Here is an 18462-nt window from a genome sequence, read left to right on the forward strand (position 1 = left end):
GATTGCAGGAGCCACTTCGTGCTATCAAACCAGCCCAACTTGGCACTGGTGCCACCATGGGTCTGGTCACCATCCTGCCTATCGTAGCTTTTCAGGAGCCAGCCGGTCACTCCCAGCCATAGGCCCCCAGACACAAACCTCGGCCCGTTTCCCTGGCAAACAAAAGTAAGCTTCCCCGCTTCTGGATGGCAGATTGCAGGAACCACTTGGTAGTATCAAACCAGCCCGACTTGGCACTGGTGCCACCTCTGGTCTGGGAACCCTCCTGCGTATCGTGGATTCTAAGGAGCCAGCCGGCCACTCCCAGCCACAGGTCCCCAAACACAAACAACGGCGCTTTTCCCTGGAAAACAAAACTCGCCTGCCAACTTTTTGATGGCAGATTACAGCACGCACTTGGTACTATCAAATCAGCTCAACTTGGCACTGGAGCCACCATGGGTCTGGTCACCAACCTGCCTATCGTAGCTTTTCAGGAGCCAGCCGGTCACTCCCAGCCATAGGCCCCGAGACACAAACCTCGGCCCGTTTTCCTGGCAAACAAAAGTAAGCTGCCCCGATCCTGGATGGCAGATTGCAGGAGCCACTTTGCACCATCAAACCAGTCCGACTTGGCACTGGTTCCCCCTTGGGTCTGGGAAACATCCTGCGTATCGTGGATTCTAAGGAGCCAGCTGGCCTCTCCCAGCCACATACAACCAAACACAAACAATGGCGCATTTCCCTGGAAAACAAAACTCGCCTGCCAACTTTTTGACGGCAGATTGCAGGAGCCACTTGGTACTATCAAACCAGCCCGACTTGGCACTGGTGCCACCTCTGGTCTGGGAACTGTCCTGCGTATCGTGGATTCTAAGGAGCCAGCCGGCCACTCCCAGCCACAGGCCCCCAAACACAAACAATGGCGCTTTTCCCTGGAAAACAAAACTCGCCTGCCAACTGTTTGATGGCAGATTGCAGGAGCCACTTGGTACTATCAAACCAGCCCAACTTGGCACTGGTGCCACCATGGGTCTGGTCACCATCCTGCCTATCGTAGCTTTTCAGGAGCCAGCCGGTCACTCCCAGCCATAGGCCCCCAGCCACAAACCTCGGCCCGTTTCCCTGGCAAACAAAAGTAAGCTTCCCCGCTTCTGGATGGCAGATTGCAGGAACCACTTGGTAGTATCAAACCAGCCCGACTTGGCACTGGTGCCACCTCTGGTCTGGGAACCATCCTGCGTATCGCGTATTCTAATTAGCCGGCCGGCCACTCCCAGCCACACGCCCCCAAATAGAAACAACGGCGCTTTTCCCTGAAAAACAAATCTCGCCTTCCAACATTTTGATGGCAGATTACAGGAGCCACTTGGTACTATCAAACCAGCCCAACTTGGCACTGCTGCCACCATGGGTCTGGTCACCATCCTGCCTATCGTAGCTTTTCAGGAGTCAGCCGGTCACTCCCAGCCATAGGCCCCCAGACACAAAGCTCTGCCCGTTTCCCTGGCATACAAAAGTAAGCTGCCCCGCTTCTGGATGGCAGATTGCAGGAGCCACTTGGTAGTATTAAACCAGGCCAACTTGGCACTGGTGCCACCTTGGGTCTGGGAACAATGCTGCGTATCGTGGGTTCTAAGGAGCCCGCCGGCCACACCCAGGCACAGGCCCCCAAACAGAAACAACGGCGCTTTTCCCTGGAAGACAGAACTCGCCTGCCAACTTTTGGATGGCAGATTGCATGAGCCACTTGGTACTATGAAACCAGCCCGTCTTGGCACTGGTGCCACCATGGGTCTGGTCACCATCCTGCCTATCGTAGCTTTTCAGGAGCCAGCCGGTCACTCCCAGCCATAGGCCCCAAGACACAAACCTCGGCCCGTTTCCCTGGAAAACAAAAGTAAGCTGCCCCGCTTCTGGATGGCAGATTGCAGGAAACACTTGGTAGTATCAAACCAGCCCAACTTGGCACTGTTGCCAGCTTGGGTCTGGGAACCATGCTGCGTATCGTGGATTCTAAGGAGCCAGGCGGCCACTCCCAGCCATAGGCCGCCAGACACAAAGCTCGGCCCGTTTCCCTGGCAAACAAAAGTAAGCTACTGCGCTTCTGGATGGCAGATTGCAGGAGCTACTTCGCACCATCAAACTAGCCCGACTTGGCACTGGTGCCACCTCTGGTCTTGGAACCATGCTGCGTATCGTGGATTCTAATTATCCAGCCGGCCAATCCGAGCCACCCGACCCCAAACACAAACAACGGCGCTTTTCCCTGGAAAACAAAACTCGCCTGCAAACTTTTTGTGAGCAGATTGCAGGAGCCACTTGGTACTATCAAATCAGCCCAACTTGGCACTGGTGCCACCATGGGTCTGGTCACCATCCTGCCTATCGTAGCTTCTCAGGAGACAGCCGGTCACTCCCAGCCATAGGCATCAAGATACAAACCTCGGCCCGTTTCCTTGGCAAACACAAGCAAGCTACCCCGCTTCTGGATGGCAGATTGCAGGAACTACTTTGCACCATCAAACCAGCCCGACTTGGCACTGGTGCCACCTTGGCTCTGGGAACCATGCTGCGTATCGTGGATTCTAAGGAGCCAGCTGGCCACTCCCAGCCACATGCCGCCAAACAAAAAGAACGGCGCTTTTCCCTGGAAAACAAATCTCGCCTGCCAACTTTTTGATGGCAGATTACAGGAGCCAGTTGGTACTATCAAACCAGCCCAACTTGGCACTGGTGCCACCATGGGTCTGGTCACCATCCTGCCTATCGTAGCTTTTCAAGACCTAGACGGTCACTCCCAGCCATAGGCCCCCAGACACAAACCTCGGCCCGTTTCCCTGGCAAACAAAAGTAAGCTGCCCCGCCTCTGGATGGCAGATTGCAGGAACCACTTGGTATTATCAAAGCAGATTGACTTGGCACTGGTGCCACCTTGGGTCTGGGAACCATGCTGTGTATCGTGGATTCTAATTAGCCAGCCGGTCACTCCCAGCCACAGGCCACCAATCACAAACAACGGCGCTTTTCCCTGGAAAACAAAACTCGCCTGCCAAATTTTTGATGGCAGATTGCAGGAGCCACTTGCTACTATCAAAACAGCCCAACTTGGCACTGGTGCCACCATGGGTCTGGTCACCATCCTGCCTATCGTAGCTTTTCAGGAGCCAGCGGCTCACTCCCAGACATAGGCCCCCAGACCAAAACCTCGGCCCTCTTCCCTGGCAGACAAAAGTAAGCTGCCCCGCTTCTGGGTGGCAGATTGCAGGAACCCCTTGGTAGTATCAAACCAGCACGACTTGGCACTGGTGCCACCTTGGCTGTGGGAACCATGCTGCGTATCGTGGATTCTAAGGAGCCAGCAGGCCACTCCCAGCCACAGGCCCCCAAACAAAAACAACGGCGCTTTTCCCTGGAAAACAAAACTCGCCTGCCAACAATTTGATGGCAGATTGCAGGAGCCACTTGGTACTATCAAACCAGCCCAACTTGGCACTGGTGCCACCATGGGTCTGGTCACCATCCTGCCTATCGTAGCTTTTCAGGAGCCAGCCGGTCACTCCCGGCCATATTCCCCGAGACACAAACCTCGGCCCGTTTCCCTGGCACACAAAAGTAAGCTGCCCCGATTCTGGATGGCAGATTGCAGGAGCCACTTTGCACCATCAAACTAACCTGACTTGACACTGGTGCCACCCTGGGTCTGGCAACCATCCTGCGTATCGTGGATTCTAATTAGCCAGCCGGCCACTCCCAGCCAGAGGACCCCAAACACAAACAACGGCGCTTTTCCCTGGAAAACAAAACTCGCCTGCCAAATTTTTGATGGCAGATTGCAGGAGCCACTTGGTACTATCAAACCAGCCCAACTTGGCACTGGTGCCACCATGGGTCTGGTCACCATCCTGCCTATCGTAGCTTTTCAGGAGCCAGCCGGTCACTCCCAGCCATAGGCCCCCAGACACAAACCTCGGCCCGTTTCCCTGGCAAACAAAAGTAAGCTTCCCCGCTTCTGGATGGCAGATTGCAGGAACCACTTGGTAGTATCAAACCAGCCCGACTTGGCACTGGTGCCACCTCTGGTCTGGGAACCCTCCTGCGTATCGTGGATTCTAAGGAGGCAGCCGGCCACTCCCAGCCACAGGCCCCCAAACACAAACAACGGCGCTTTTCCCTGGAAAACAAAACTCGCCTGCCAACTTTTTGATGGCAGATTACAGCACGCACTTGGTACTATCAAATCAGCTCAACTTGGCACTGGTGCCACCATGGGTCTGGTCACCATCCTGCCTATCGTAGCTTTTCAGGAGCCAGCCGGTCACTCCCAGCCATAGGCCCCCAGCCACAAACCTCAGCCCGTTTCCCTGGCAAACAAAAGTAAGCTTCCCCGCTTCTGGATGGCAGATTGCAGGAACCACTTGGTAGTATCAAACCAGCCCGACTTGGCACTGGTGCCACCTCTGGTCTGGGAACCATCCTGCGTATCGCGTATTCTAATTAGCCGGCCGGCCACTCCCAGCCACACGCCCCCAAATAGAAACAACGGCGCTTTTCCCTGAAAAACAAATCTCGCCTTCCAACATTTTGATGGCAGATTACAGGAGCCACTTGGTACTATCAAACCAGCCCAACTTGGCACTGCTGCCACCATGGGTCTGGTCACCATCCTGCCTATCGTAGCTTTTCAGGAGTCAGCCGGTCACTCCCAGCCATAGGCCCCCAGACACAAAGCTCTGCCCGTTTCCCTGGCATACAAAAGTAAGCTGCCCCGCTTCTGGATGGCAGATTGCAGGAGCCACTTGGTAGTATTAAACCAGGCCAACTTGGCACTGGTGCCACCTTGGGTCTGGGAACAATGCTGCGTATCGTGGGTTCTAAGGAGCCCGCCGGCCACACCCAGGCACAGGCCCCCAAACAGAAACAACGGCGCTTTTCCCTGGAAGACAGAACTCGCCTGCCAACTTTTGGATGGCAGATTGCATGAGCCACTTGGTACTATCAAACCAGCCCGTCTTGGCACTGGTGCCACCATGGGTCTGGTCACCATCCTGCCTATCGTAGCTTTTCAGGAGCCAGCCGGTCACTCCCAGCCATAGGCCCCAAGACACAAACCTCGGCCCGTTTCCCTGGCAAACAAAAGTAAGCTGCCCCGCTTCTGGATGGCAGATTGCAGGAAACACTTGGTAGTATCAAACCAGCCCAACTTGGCACTGTTGCCAGCTTGGGTCTGGGAACCATGCTGCGTATCGTGGATTCTAAGGAGCCAGGCGGCCACTCCCAGCCATAGGCCGCCAGACACAAAGCTCGGCCCGTTTCCCTGGCAAACAAAAGTAAGCTACTGCGCTTCTGGATGGCAGATTGCAGGAGCTACTTCGCACCATCAAACTAGCCCGACTTGGCACTGGTGCCACCTCTGGTCTTGGAACCATGCTGCGTATCGTGGATTCTAATTATCCAGCCGGCCAATCCGAGCCACCCGACCCCAAACACAAACAACGGCGCTTTTCCCTGGAAAACAAAACTCGCCTGCAAACTTTTTGTGAGCAGATTGCAGGAGCCACTTGGTACTATCAAATCAGCCCAACTTGGCACTGGTGCCACCATGGGTCTGGTCACCATCCTGCCTATCGTAGCTTCTCAGGAGACAGCCGGTCACTCCCAGCCATAGGCATCAAGATACAAACCTCGGCCCGTTTCCTTGGCAAACACAAGCAAGCTACCCCGCTTCTGGATGGCCGATTGCAGGAACTACTTTGCACCATCAAACCAGCCCGACTTGGCACTGGTGCCACCTTGGCTCTGGGAACCATGCTGCGTATCGTGGATTCTAAGGAGCCAGCTGGCCACTCCCAGCCACATGCCGCCAAACAAAAAGAACGGCGCTTTTCCCTGGAAAACAAATCTCGCCTGCCAACTTTTTGATGGCAGATTACAGGAGCCAGTTGGTACTATCAAACCAGCCCAACTTGGCACTGGTGCCACCATGGGTCTGGTCACCATCCTGCCTATCGTAGCTTTTCAAGACCTAGACGGTCACTCCCAGCCATAGGCCCCCAGACACAAACCTCGGCCCGTTTCCCTGGCAAACAAAAGTAAGCTGCCCCGCCTCTGGATGGCAGATTGCAGGAACCACTTGGTATTATCAAAGCAGATTGACTTGGCACTGGTGCCACCTTGGGTCTGGGAACCATGCTGTGTATCGTGGATTCTAATTAGCCAGCCGGTCACTCCCAGCCACAGGCCACCAATCACAAACAACGGCGCTTTTCCCTGGAAAACAAAACTCGCCTGCCAAATTTTTGATGGCAGATTGCAGGAGCCACTTGCTACTATCAAAACAGCCCAACTTGGCACTGGTGCCACCATGGGTCTGGTCACCATCCTGCCTATCGTAGCTTTTCAGGAGCCAGCGGCTCACTCCCAGACATAGGCCCCCAGACCAAAACCTCGGCCCTCTTCCCTGGCAGACAAAAGTAAGCTGCCCCGCTTCTGGGTGGCAGATTGCAGGAACCCCTTGGTAGTATCAAACCAGCACGACTTGGCACTGGTGCCATCTTGGCTGTGGGAACCATGCTGCGTATCGTGGATTCTAAGGAGCCAGCCGGCCACTCCCAGCCACAGGCCCCCAAACAAAAACAACGGCGCTTTTCCCTGGAAAACAAAACTCGCCTGCCAACAATTTGATGGCAGATTGCAGGAGCCACTTGGTACTATCAAACCAGCCCAACTTGGCACTGGTGCCACCATGGGTCTGGTCACCATCCTGCCTATCGTAGCTTTTCAGGAGCCAGCCGGTCACTCCCGGCCATATTCCCCGAGACACAAACCTCGGCCCGTTTCCCTGGCACACAAAAGTAAGCTGCCCCGATTCTGGATGGCAGATTGCAGGAGCCACTTTGCACCATCAAACTAACCTGACTTGACACTGGTGCCACCCTGGGTCTGGCAACCATCCTGCGTATCGTGGATTCTAATTAGCCAGCCGGCCACTCCCAGCCAGAGGACCCCAAACACAAAAAACGGCGCTTTTCCCTGGAAAACAAAACTCGCCTGCCAAATTTTTGATGGCAGATTGCAGGAGCCACTTGGTACTATCAAACCAGCCCAACTTGGCACTGGTGCCACCATGGGTCTGGTCACCATCCTGCCTATCGTAGCTTTTCAGGAGCCAGCCGGTCACTCCCAGCCATAGGCCCCCAGACACAAACCTCGGCCCGTTTCCCTGGCAAACAAAAGTAAGCTTCCCCGCTTCTGGATGGCAGATTGCAGGAACCACTTGGTAGTATCAAACCAGCCCGACTTGGCACTGGTGCCACCTCTGGTCTGGGAACCCTCCTGCGTATCGTGGATTCTAAGGAGCCAGCCGGCCACTCCCAGCCACAGGCCCCCAAACACAAACAACGGCGCTTTTCCCTGGAAAACAAAACTCGCCTGCCAACTTTTTGATGGCAGATTACAGCACGCACTTGGTACTATCAAATCAGCTCAACTTGGCACTGGTGCCACCATGGGTCTGGTCACCATCCTGCCTATCGTAGCTTTTCAGGAGCCAGCCGGTCACTCCCAGCCATAGGCCCCGAGACACAAACCTCGGCCCGTTTTCCTGGCAAACAAAAGTAAGCTGCCCCGATCCTGGATGGCAGATTGCAGGAGCCACTTTGCACCATCAAACCAGTCCGACTTGGCACTGGTTCCCCCTTGGGTCTGGGAAACATCCTGCGTATCGTGGATTCTAAGGAGCCAGCTGGCCTCTCCCAGCCACATACCGCCAAACACAAACAATGGCGCATTTCCCTGGAAAACAAAACTCGCCTGCCAACTTTTTGATGGCAGATTGCAGGAGCCACTTGGTACTATCAAACCAGCCCGTCTTGGCACTGGTGCCACCTTGGATCTGGGAACCATGCTGCGTAATGTAGATTCTAAGACGCCAGGGGGCCACTCCCAGCCACAGGCCCCCAAACACAAACAACGGCGCTTTTCCCTGGAAAACAGAACTCGCCTGCCAAATTTTGGATGGGAGATTGCAGGAGCCACTTGGTACTATCAAACCAGCCCAACTTGGCACTGGTGCCACCATGGGTCTGGTCACCATCCTGCCTATCGTAGCTTTTCAGGAGCCAGCCGGTCACTCCCAGCCATAGGCCCCAAGATACAAACCTCGGCCCGTTTCCCTGGCAAACAAAAGTAAGCTGCCCCGCCTCTGGATGGCAGATTGCAGGAACCACTTGATACTATCAAACCAGCCCAACTTGGCACTGGTGCCACCTTGGGTCTGGGAACCATGCTGCGTATCGTGGATTCTAAGGAGCCAGCCGGCCACTCCCAGCCACAGGCCCCCGAACAAAAACAACGGCACTTTTCCCTGGATAACAAAACTCGCCTGCCAACTTTTTGATGGCAGATTGCAGGAGCCACTTGGTACTATCAAATCAGCCCAATTTGGCACTGGTGCCACCATGGGTCTGGTAACCATCCTGCCTATCGTAGCTTTTCAGGAGCCAGCCGGTCACTCCCAGCCATAGGCCCCCAGACACAAAGCTCTGCCCGTTTCCCTGGCAAACAAAAGTAAGCTACCCCGCTTCTGGATGGCAGATTGCAGGAGCCACTTTGCACCATCAAACCAGCCCGACTTGGCACTGGTGCCACCTCTGGTCTGGGAACCATCCTCCCTATCGTGGATTTTCAGGGGCCAGCCGGCAAATCTCAGCCATAGGCCCCCAAACACAAACCACGGCACTTTACTCTGGTAAACAAAACTCAACTGCCCCTCTTCTGGATGGCAAATTGCAGGACACACTTGGTACTACAAAACCAGCCCGACTTGGCACTGGTGCCACCTTGGGTCTGGTCACCATTCTGCATATCGTGCATTTTAAGGAGCCAGCTGGCCACTCCCAGCCATAGGCCCCCAGACACAAAGCTCTGCCCGTTTCCCTGGCAAACAAATGTAAGCTACCCCGCTTCTGGATGGCAGATTGCAGGAGCCACTTTGCACCATCAAACCAGCCCGACTTGGCACTGGTGCCACCTTGGATCTGGGAACCATCCTGCGTATCGTGGATTCTAAGGAGCCAGCTGGCCACTCTCAGCCACAGGCCCCCAAACACAAACAACGGTGCTTTTCCCTGGAAAACAAAACTCGCCTGCCAATTTTTGATGGCAGATTGCAGGAGCCACTTGGTAGTATCAAACCAGCCCAACTTGGCACTGGTGCCACCATGGGTCTGGTCACCATACTGCCTATCGTAGCTTTTCCGGAGCCAGCGGGTCACTCCCAGCCGTAGGCCACCAAATACAAACAACGGCGCTTTTCCCTGGAAAACAAAACTCGCCTGCCAAATTTTTGATGGCAGATTGCAGGAGCCACTTGGTACTATCAAACCAGCCCAACTTGGCACTGGTGCCACCTTGGGTCTGGTCACCATACTGCCTATTGTAGCTTTTCTGGAGCCAGCCGGTCACTCCCAGCCATAGGCCCCCAGACAAAATCCTCGGCCCGTTTCCCTGGCAAACAAAAGTACGTTAACCTGCTTCCGGATGGCAGATTGCAGGAGCCACTTTGCACCATCAAACTAGCCCGACTTGGCACTGGTGCCACCTCTGGTCTGGGGACCATCCTGCTTATCGTGGGTTCTAAGGAGCCGGTTGGCCACTCCCAGCCACAGGCCCCCAAACACAAACAATGGCGCTTTTCCCTGGAAAACAAAACTCGACTGCCAAATTTTTGATGGCAGATTGCAGGAGCCACTTGGTACTATCAAACCAGCCCAACTTGGCACTGGTGCCACCATGGGTCTGGTCACCATCCTGCCTATCGTAGCTTTTCAGGAGCCAGCCGGTCACTCCCAAACATAGGCGCCCAGACACAAATGTCGGCCCGTTTCCATGGTAAACAAAAGTAAGCTGCCCTGCTTCTGGATGGCAGATTGCAGGAACCACTTGGTACTATCAAACCAGCCCGACTTGGCACTGGTGCCTCCTTGGGTCTGGGAACCATCCTGCGTATCGTGGATTCTAAGGAGTCAGCCGGCCACTCCCAGCCACAGGGCCGCAAACACAAACCACGGCGCTATTCCCTGGAAAACAAAATGCGCCTGCCAACTTTTTGACGGCAGATTGCAGGAGCCACTTGGTACTATCAAACCAGCCCGACTTGGCACTGGTGCCACCTCTGGTCTGGGAACTGTCCTGCGTATCGTGGATTCTAAGGAGCCAGCCGTCCACTCCCAGCCACAGGCCCCCAAACGCAAACAACGGCGCTTTTCCCTGGAAAACAAAACTCGCCTGCCAAATTTTGATGGCAGATTGCAGGAGCCACTTGGTACTATCAAACCAGCCCAACTTGGCACTGGTGCCTCCATGGGTCTGGTCACCATCCTGCCTATCGTAGATTTCAGGAGCCAGCCGGTCACTCCGAGCCATAGCCCCCAGACACAAACCTCGACCCGTTTCCCTGGCAAACAAAAGTAAGCTACCGCGCTTCTGGATGGCAGATTGCAGGAGCCACTTTGCACCATCAAACTGGCCCGCCTTGGCACTGGTGCCACCTTGGGTCTGGGAACCATTCTGCCTATCGTGGATTGTCAGGAGCCAGCCGACCACTCTCGGCCACAGACACCAATCAAAAACAACGGCCCGTTTCACAGGCAAAAAAAACTCAGCTGCCCCGCTTCTGGATGGCAGATTGCAGGACGCCCTTGGTACTATCAAATCAGCCTAACTTGGCACTGGTGCAACCTCTGGTCTGGGAACCATCCCTCGTAACGTGGATTCTAAGGAGCCAGCTGTCCACTCCCAGCCAAAGGCCCCCAAACAAAAACAACGGCGCTTTTCCCTGGAAAACAAAACTCGCCTGCCAACATTTTGATGGCAGATTGCACGAGCCACTTGGTAGTATCAAACCAGCCCAACTTGGCACTGGTGCCACCATGGGTCTGGTCACCATCCTGCCTATCGTAGCTTTTCAGGAGCCAGCCGATCAGTCCCAGCCATAGGCCCCAAACACAAATCTCTGCCCGTTTCCCCGGCAAACAAAAGTAAGCTACCCCGCTTCTGGATGGCAGATTGCAGGAGCCACTTTAACCATCAAACCAGCCCGACTTGGCGCTGGTGCCACCTCGGGTCTGGGAACCATCCTGCGTATCGTGGATTCTAAGGACCCAGCCGGCCACTCCCAGCCACAGGCCCCCAAACACAAACAACGGCGCTTGTCCCTGGAAAACAAAACTCGCCTGCCAACTTTTTGATGGCAGATTGCAGGAGCCGCTTAGTACTATCAAACCAGCCCAACTTGGCTCTGGTGCCACCATGGGTCTGGTCACCATCCTGCCTATCGGAGCTTTTCAGGAGCCAGCCGGTCACTCCCAGCCATAGGCCCCCAGTCACAAACCTCGGCCCGTTTCCCTGGCAAACAAAAGTAAGCTGCCCCGCTTCTGGATGGCAGATTGCAGGAGCCACTTCGTACTATCAAACCAGCCCGACTTGGCACTGGTGCCACCTCGGGTCTGGGAACCATCCTGCGTATCGTGGATTCTAAGGACCCAGCCGGCCACTCCCAGCCGCAGGCCCCCAAACACAAACAACGGCGCTTTTCCCTGGAAAGCAAAACTCGCCTGCCAACTTTTTGATGGCAGATTGCAGGAGACACTTGGTACTATCAAACCAGCCCAACTTGGCACTGGTGCCACCATGGGTCTGGTCACCATCCTGCCTATCGTAGCTTTTCAGGAGCCAGCCGGTCACTCCCAGCCATAGGCCCCCAGACACAAAGCTCGGCCCGTTTCCCTGGCAAACAAAAGTAAGCTGCCCCGCTTCTGGATGGCAGATTGCAGGAGCTATTTATTACTATCAAACCAGCCCGACTTGGCACTGGTGCCACCTTGGGTCTGGGAACCATCCTGCCTATCGTGGATTTTCAGGGGCCAGCCGGCCACTCTCAGCCATAGGCCCCCAAACACAAACCACGGCCCTTTTCTCTGGCAAACAAAACTCAACTGCCCCTCTTCTGGACGGCAAATTGCAGGACGCACTTGGTACTACGAAAACAGCCCGACTTGGCGGTGATGCCACCTTGGGTCAGGGAACCATCCTGCGTATCGAGCTTTTTAAGGAGACAGCCGGCCACTCCCATCCATATACCGCCAAAAACAAACCACGGAACTTTTCTCCAGCAAACAAAAATCCGCTGCCCCGCGTCTGGATGGCAGATTGCAGGAGCCACTGTGCACCATCAAACCAGCCCGACTTGGCACTGGTGCCACCTTGGATCTGGGAACCATCCTGCCTATCGTGGATTTTCAGGGGCCAGCCGGCCACTCTCAGCCATAGGCCCCCAAACAAAAACCACGGCACTTTACTCTGGTAAACAAAACTCAACTGCCCCTCTTCTGGATGGCAAATTGCAGGACGCACTTGGTACTACAAAACCAGCCCGACTTGGCACTGGTGCCACTTTGGGTCTAGTCACCATCCTGCGTATCGTGCATTTTAAGGAGCCAGTTGGCCACTCCAAGCCATAGGCCCCCAGACACAAAGCTCTGCCCGTTTCCCTGGCAAACAAAAGTAAGCTACCCCGCTTCTGGATGGCAGATTAGAGGAGCCACTTTGCACCATCAAACCAGCCCAACTGGGCACTGCTGCCACCTTGGGTCTGGGAACCATCCTGCGTATCGTGGATTCTAAGGAGCCAGCCGGCCACTCCCAGCCACAGGTCCCCAAACACAAACAACAGCGCTTTTCCCTGGAAAAAAAAACTCGCCTGCCAACTTTTTGATGGCAGATTGCAGGAGCCACTTTGCAACATAAAACCAGCCCGACTTGGCACTGGTCCCACCTTGGATCTCGTAACCATCCTGCCTATCGTGGATTTTCAGGGGCCAGCCGGCCACTCTCAGCCATGTACCCCCAAACAAAAACCACGGCCCTTTCCTCTGGCCAACAAAACTCAACTGCCCCTCTTCTGGATGGCAAATTGCAGGAGCCACTTGCTACTACAAAACCAGCCCAACTTGGCACTGGTGCCACCTTGGCTCAGGGAACCATGCTGCGTATCGTGGATTCTAATGAGCCAGCCGGCCACTCCCAGGCACAGGCGCCCAAAAAAAACCAAAGACCTTTTCTCTTGCAAACAAAAATCGGCTACCCCGCTTCTGGATGGCAGATTGCAGGAGACACTTTGCATCATCAAACCAGCCCGACTTGGCACTGGTGCCACCTTGGGTCTGGGAACCATGCTGCCTGGCGTGGATTTTCAGGAGCCAGCCGGCCACTCTCAGCCATAGGCCCTCAAGCACAAACCACGGCCCTTTTCTCTGGCAAACAAAACTCAACTGCCCCTCTTCTGGAAGGCAAATTGCAGGACGCAATTGGTACTACAAAAACAGCCCAACTGGGCACTGGTGCCACCATGGGTCTGGTAACAATCCTGCCTATCGTAGCTTTTCAGGAGCCAGCCGGTCACTCCCAGCCATAGGGCCCCAGACAAAAACCTCGGCCCGTTTCCCTGGCAAACAAAAGTAAGCTACCCCGCTTCTGGATGGCAAATTGCAGGAGCCACTTTGCACAATCAAACTGGCCCGACTTGGCACTGGTGCCACCTCTGGTCTGGGAACCATCCTGCGTATCGTGGATTCAAAGGAGCCAGCTGGCCACTCCCAGCCGCAGGCCCCCAAACACAAACAACGGCGCTTTTCCCTGGAAAACAAAACTGGCCTGCCAACTTTTTGATGGCAGATTGCAGGAGCCACTTTGCAACATAAAACCAGCCCGACTCGGCACAGGTTCCACCTTGGATCTCCGAACCATCCTGCCGATCGTGGATTTTCAGGGGCCAGCCGGCCACTCTCAGCCATGTACCCCCAATCAAAAACCACGGCCCATTCCTCTGGCAAACAAAACTCAACTGCCCCTCTTCTGGATGGCAAATTGCAGGAGCCACTTGCTACTACAAAACCAGCCCAACTTGGCACTGGTGCCACCTTGGCTCTGGGAACCATGCTGCGTATCGTGGATTCTAATGAGCCAGCCGGCCACTGCAAGCCACAGGCGCCCAAAAAAAACCAAAGACTTTTCTCTTGCAAACAAAAATCGGCTACCCCGCTTCTGGAGGGCAGATTGCAGGAGACACTTTGCACCATCAAACCAGCCCGACTTGGCACTGGTGCCACCTTGGGTCTGGGAACCATGCTGCCTAGCGTGGATTTTCAGGAGCCAGCCGGCCACTCTCAGCCATATGCCTTTAAACACAAACCACGGCCCTTTTCTCTGGCAAACAAAACTCAACTGCCCCTCTTCTGGAGGGCAAATTGCAGGACGCACTTGGTACAACAAAACATCCCAACTTGGCACTGGTGCCACCTTGGGTCTGGGAACCATCCTGCGTATCGAGCATTTTAAGGAGCCAGCTGGCCCCTCCCAGCCATATGCCCCCAAAAACGAACCACGGACTTGTTCTCTGGCAAAAAAAAATCAGCTGCCCCGCGTTGGGATGGCCGATTAGAGGAGCCACTTTGCACCATCAAACCAGCCCAACTGGGCACTGCTGCCACCTCTGGTCTGGGAACCATCCTGCGTATCGTGGATTCTAAGGAGCCAGCTGGCCACTCCCAGCCACAGGCCCCCAATCACAAACAACAGCGCTTTTCCCTGGAAAACAAAACTCGCCTGCCAACTTTATGATGGCAGATTGCAGGAGCCACTTGGTACTATCAAACCAGCCCAACTTGGCTCTGGTGCCACCATGGGTCTGGTCACGATCCTGCCTATCGTAGCTTTTCAGGACCTAGCCGGTCACTCTCAGCCATAGGCCGCCAGACACAAACCTCGGCCCGTTTCCCTGGCAAACAAAAGTAAGCTGCCCCGCTTCTGGATGGCAGATTGCAGGAGCCACTTGGTACTATCAAACCAGCCCGACTTGGCAGTGATGCCACCTTGGCTCTGGGAACCATCCTGCCTATCGTGGATTTTCAGGGGCCAGCCGGCCACTCTCAGCCATATGCCCCCAAACACAAACCACGGCCCTTTTCTCTGGCAAACAAAACTCAACTGCCCCTCTTCTGGATGGCAAATTGCAGGACGCACTTGGTACTACGAAAACAGCCCGACTTGGCACTGATGCCACCTTGGCTCTGGGAACCATCCTGCGTATCGAGCTTTTTAAGGAGCCAGCCGGCGACGCCCAGCCATATACCGCCAAAAACAAACCACGGAACTTTTCTCCAGCAAACAAAAATCCGCTGCCCCGCGTCTGGATGGCAGATTGCAGGAGCCACTTTGCACCATCAAACCAGCCCGACTTGGCTCTGGTGCCACCTTGGGTCTGGGAACCATTCTGCCTATCGTGGATTTTCAGGGGCCAGCCAGCCACTCTGAGCCATAGGCCCCCAAACAAAAACCACGGCCCTTTTCTCTGGCAAACAAAACTCAGCTGCCCCGCTTCTGGATGGCAGATTGCAGGACGCACTTGGTACTATCAAACCAGCCCGACTTGGCACTGGTGCCACCTTGGGTCTGGGAACCATCCTGCGTATTGTGGATTGTCAGGAGCCAGCCGACCACTCTCGGCCACAGACCCCAATCAAAAACAACGGCCCGATTCACAGGCAAAAAAATCTCAGCTGCCCCACTTGTGGATGGGGGATTGCAGGAAGCTCTTGACACTGTCAAACCAGCCCAACTTGGCACTGGTGCCACCTTGGGTCTGGGAACGATGCTGCGTATCATGGAATTTAAGGAGCCAGTCGGCCACTCCCAGCCACAGGACCCAAACACATACCACAGCCCTTTTCTTTGGCAAACAAAACTCAGCTGCCCTGCTTTTGGATGGCAGATTGCAGGAGCCACTTGGTACTATCAAACCAGCCCAACTTGGCACTGGTGCCTCCATGGGTCTGGTCACCATCCTGCGTATCGTAGCTTTTCAGGAGCCAGCTGGTCAGTCCCAGCCATAGGCCCCAGACACAAAGCTCTGCCCGTTTCCCTGGCAAACAAAAGTAAGCTGCCCCGCTTCTGGATGGCAGATTGCAGGAGTTATTTATTACTATCAAACCAGCCAGACGTGGCACTGGTGCCACCTTGGATCTGGGAACCATCTTGCCTATCGTGGATTTTAAGAAGCCAGCCGGCCTCTCTCAGCCATATGCCCCCAAACACAAACCACGGCCCTTTTCTCTGGCAAACAAAACTCAACTGCCCCTCTTCTGGATGGCAGATTGCAGGAGCCACTTGGTACTATCAAACCAGCCCTACTTGGCACTGGTGCCACCTTGGGTCTGGGAAGCATGCTGCGTATCATGGATTTTCAGGAGCCAGCCCGCCACTGCAAGCTACAGGCCCCCAAACACAAACAACAGCCTTTTTCTCTGGCAAACAAAACTCAACTGCCCCTCTTCTGGATGGCAAATTGCAGGACGCACTTGGTACTACGAAAACAGCCCGACTTGGCGCTGATGCCACCTTGGGTCAGGGAACCATCCTGCGTATCGAGCTTTTTAAGGAGCCAGCCGGCGACGCCCAGCCATATACCGCCAAAAACAAACCACGGAACTTTTCTCCAGCAAACAAAAATCCGCTGCCCCGCGTCTGGATGGCAGATTGCAGGAGCCACTTTGCACCATGAAACCAGCCCAACTTGGCGCTGGTGCCACCTTGGGTCTGGGAACCATCCTGCGTATCGTGGATTCTAATTAGCCAGCCGGCCACTCCCAGCCACAGGCCCCCAAACAAAAACAACGGCGCTTTTCCCTGGAAAACAAATCTGGCCTGCAAACATTTTGATGGCAGATTGCAGGAGCCACTTGGTACTATCAAACCAGCCCAACTTGGCACTGGTGCCACCTTGGCTCTGGGAACCATGCTGTGTAACGTAGATTCTAAGGCGCCAGGCGGCCACTCCCAGCCACAGGCCCCCAAACACAAACAACGGCGCTTTTCCCTGGAAAACAAAACTCGCCTGCCAACTTTTTGATGGCAGATTGCAGGAGCCACTTGGTACTATCAAACCAGCCCAACTTGGCTCTGGTGCCACCATGGGTCTGGTCACCATCCTGCCTATCGTAGCTTTTCAGGAGCCAGCCGGTCACTCCCAGCCATAGGCCCCCAGACAAAAACCTCGGCCCGTTTCCCTGGCAAACAAATATAAGCTGCCCCGCTTCTGGATGGCAGATTGCAGGAGTTATTTAGTACTATCAAACCAGCCAGACGTGGCACTGGTGCCACCTTGGATCTGGGAACCATCTTGCCTATCGTGGATTTTAAGGAGCCAGCCGGCCTCTCTCAGCCATATGCCCCCAAACACAAACCACGGCCCTTTTCTCTGGCAAACAAAACTCAACTGCCCCTCTTCTGGATGGCAGATTGCAGGAGCCACTTGGTACTATCAAACCAGCCCGACTTGGCACTGGTGCCACCTTGGGTCTTGGAAGCATGCTGCGTATCATGGATTTTCAGGAGCCAGCCCGCCACTGCAAGCTACAGGCCCCCAAACACAAACAACAGCCTTTTTCTCTGGCAAACAAAATTCAGCTGCCCCGCTTCTGGATGGCAGATTGCCGGAGCCACTTGGTAGTATCAAACCAGCCCGACTTGGCACTGGTGCCAACTTGGGTCTGGGAACCATCCTGCGTATCGTGGATTCTAAGTAGCCAGCTGGCCACTCCCAGCCACAGGTCCCCAAACACAAACAACGGTGCTTTTCCCTGGAAAACAAAACTGGCCTGCCAACTTTTTGATGGCAGATTGCAGGAGCCACTTGGTACTATCAAACCAGCCCAACTTGGCACTGGTGCCACCATGGGTCTGGTCACCATCCTGCCTATCGTAGCTTTTCAGGAGCCAGCCGGTCACTCCCAGCCATAGGCCCCCAGCCACAAACCTCGGCCCGTTTCCCTGGCACACAAAAGTAAGCTACCCCGCTTCTGGATGGCAGATTGCAGGAGCAAATTGGCATCATCAAACCAGCCCGACTTGGCACTGGTGCCACCTCTGGTCTGGGAACCATCCTGCGTATCGTGGGTTCTAAGGAGCCAGCCGGCGACTCCCAGCCACAGGCCCCCAATCACAAACAACGGCGCTTTTCCCTGGAAAACAAAACTCGCCTGCTAGCTTTTTAATGGCAGAGTGCAGGAGCCACTTGGTACAATCAAACCAGCCCAACTTGGCACTGGTGCCACTATGGGTCTGGTCACCATCCTGCCTATCGTAGCATTTCATGAGCCAGTCGGTCACTCCTAGCCGTAGGCCCCCAGACACAAAGCTCTGCCCGTTTCCCTGGCAAACAAAAGTAAGCTACCCCGCTTCTGTATGGCAGATTGCAGGAGCCACTTTGCACCATCAAACCAGCCCAACTTGGCACTGGTGCCACCTTGGGTCTGGGAACCATCCTGCGTATCGTGGATTCTAAGGAGCCAGCCGGCCACTCCCAGGCACAGGCCCCCAAACAAAAACAACGGCGCTTTTCCCTGGAAAACAAAACTCGCCTGTCAA

Source organism: Melospiza georgiana, chromosome 4 (genome assembly GCF_028018845.1).
Source record: "Melospiza georgiana isolate bMelGeo1 chromosome 4, bMelGeo1.pri, whole genome shotgun sequence".
In the NCBI taxonomy this organism is placed as follows: domain Eukaryota; kingdom Metazoa; phylum Chordata; class Aves; order Passeriformes; family Passerellidae; genus Melospiza; species Melospiza georgiana.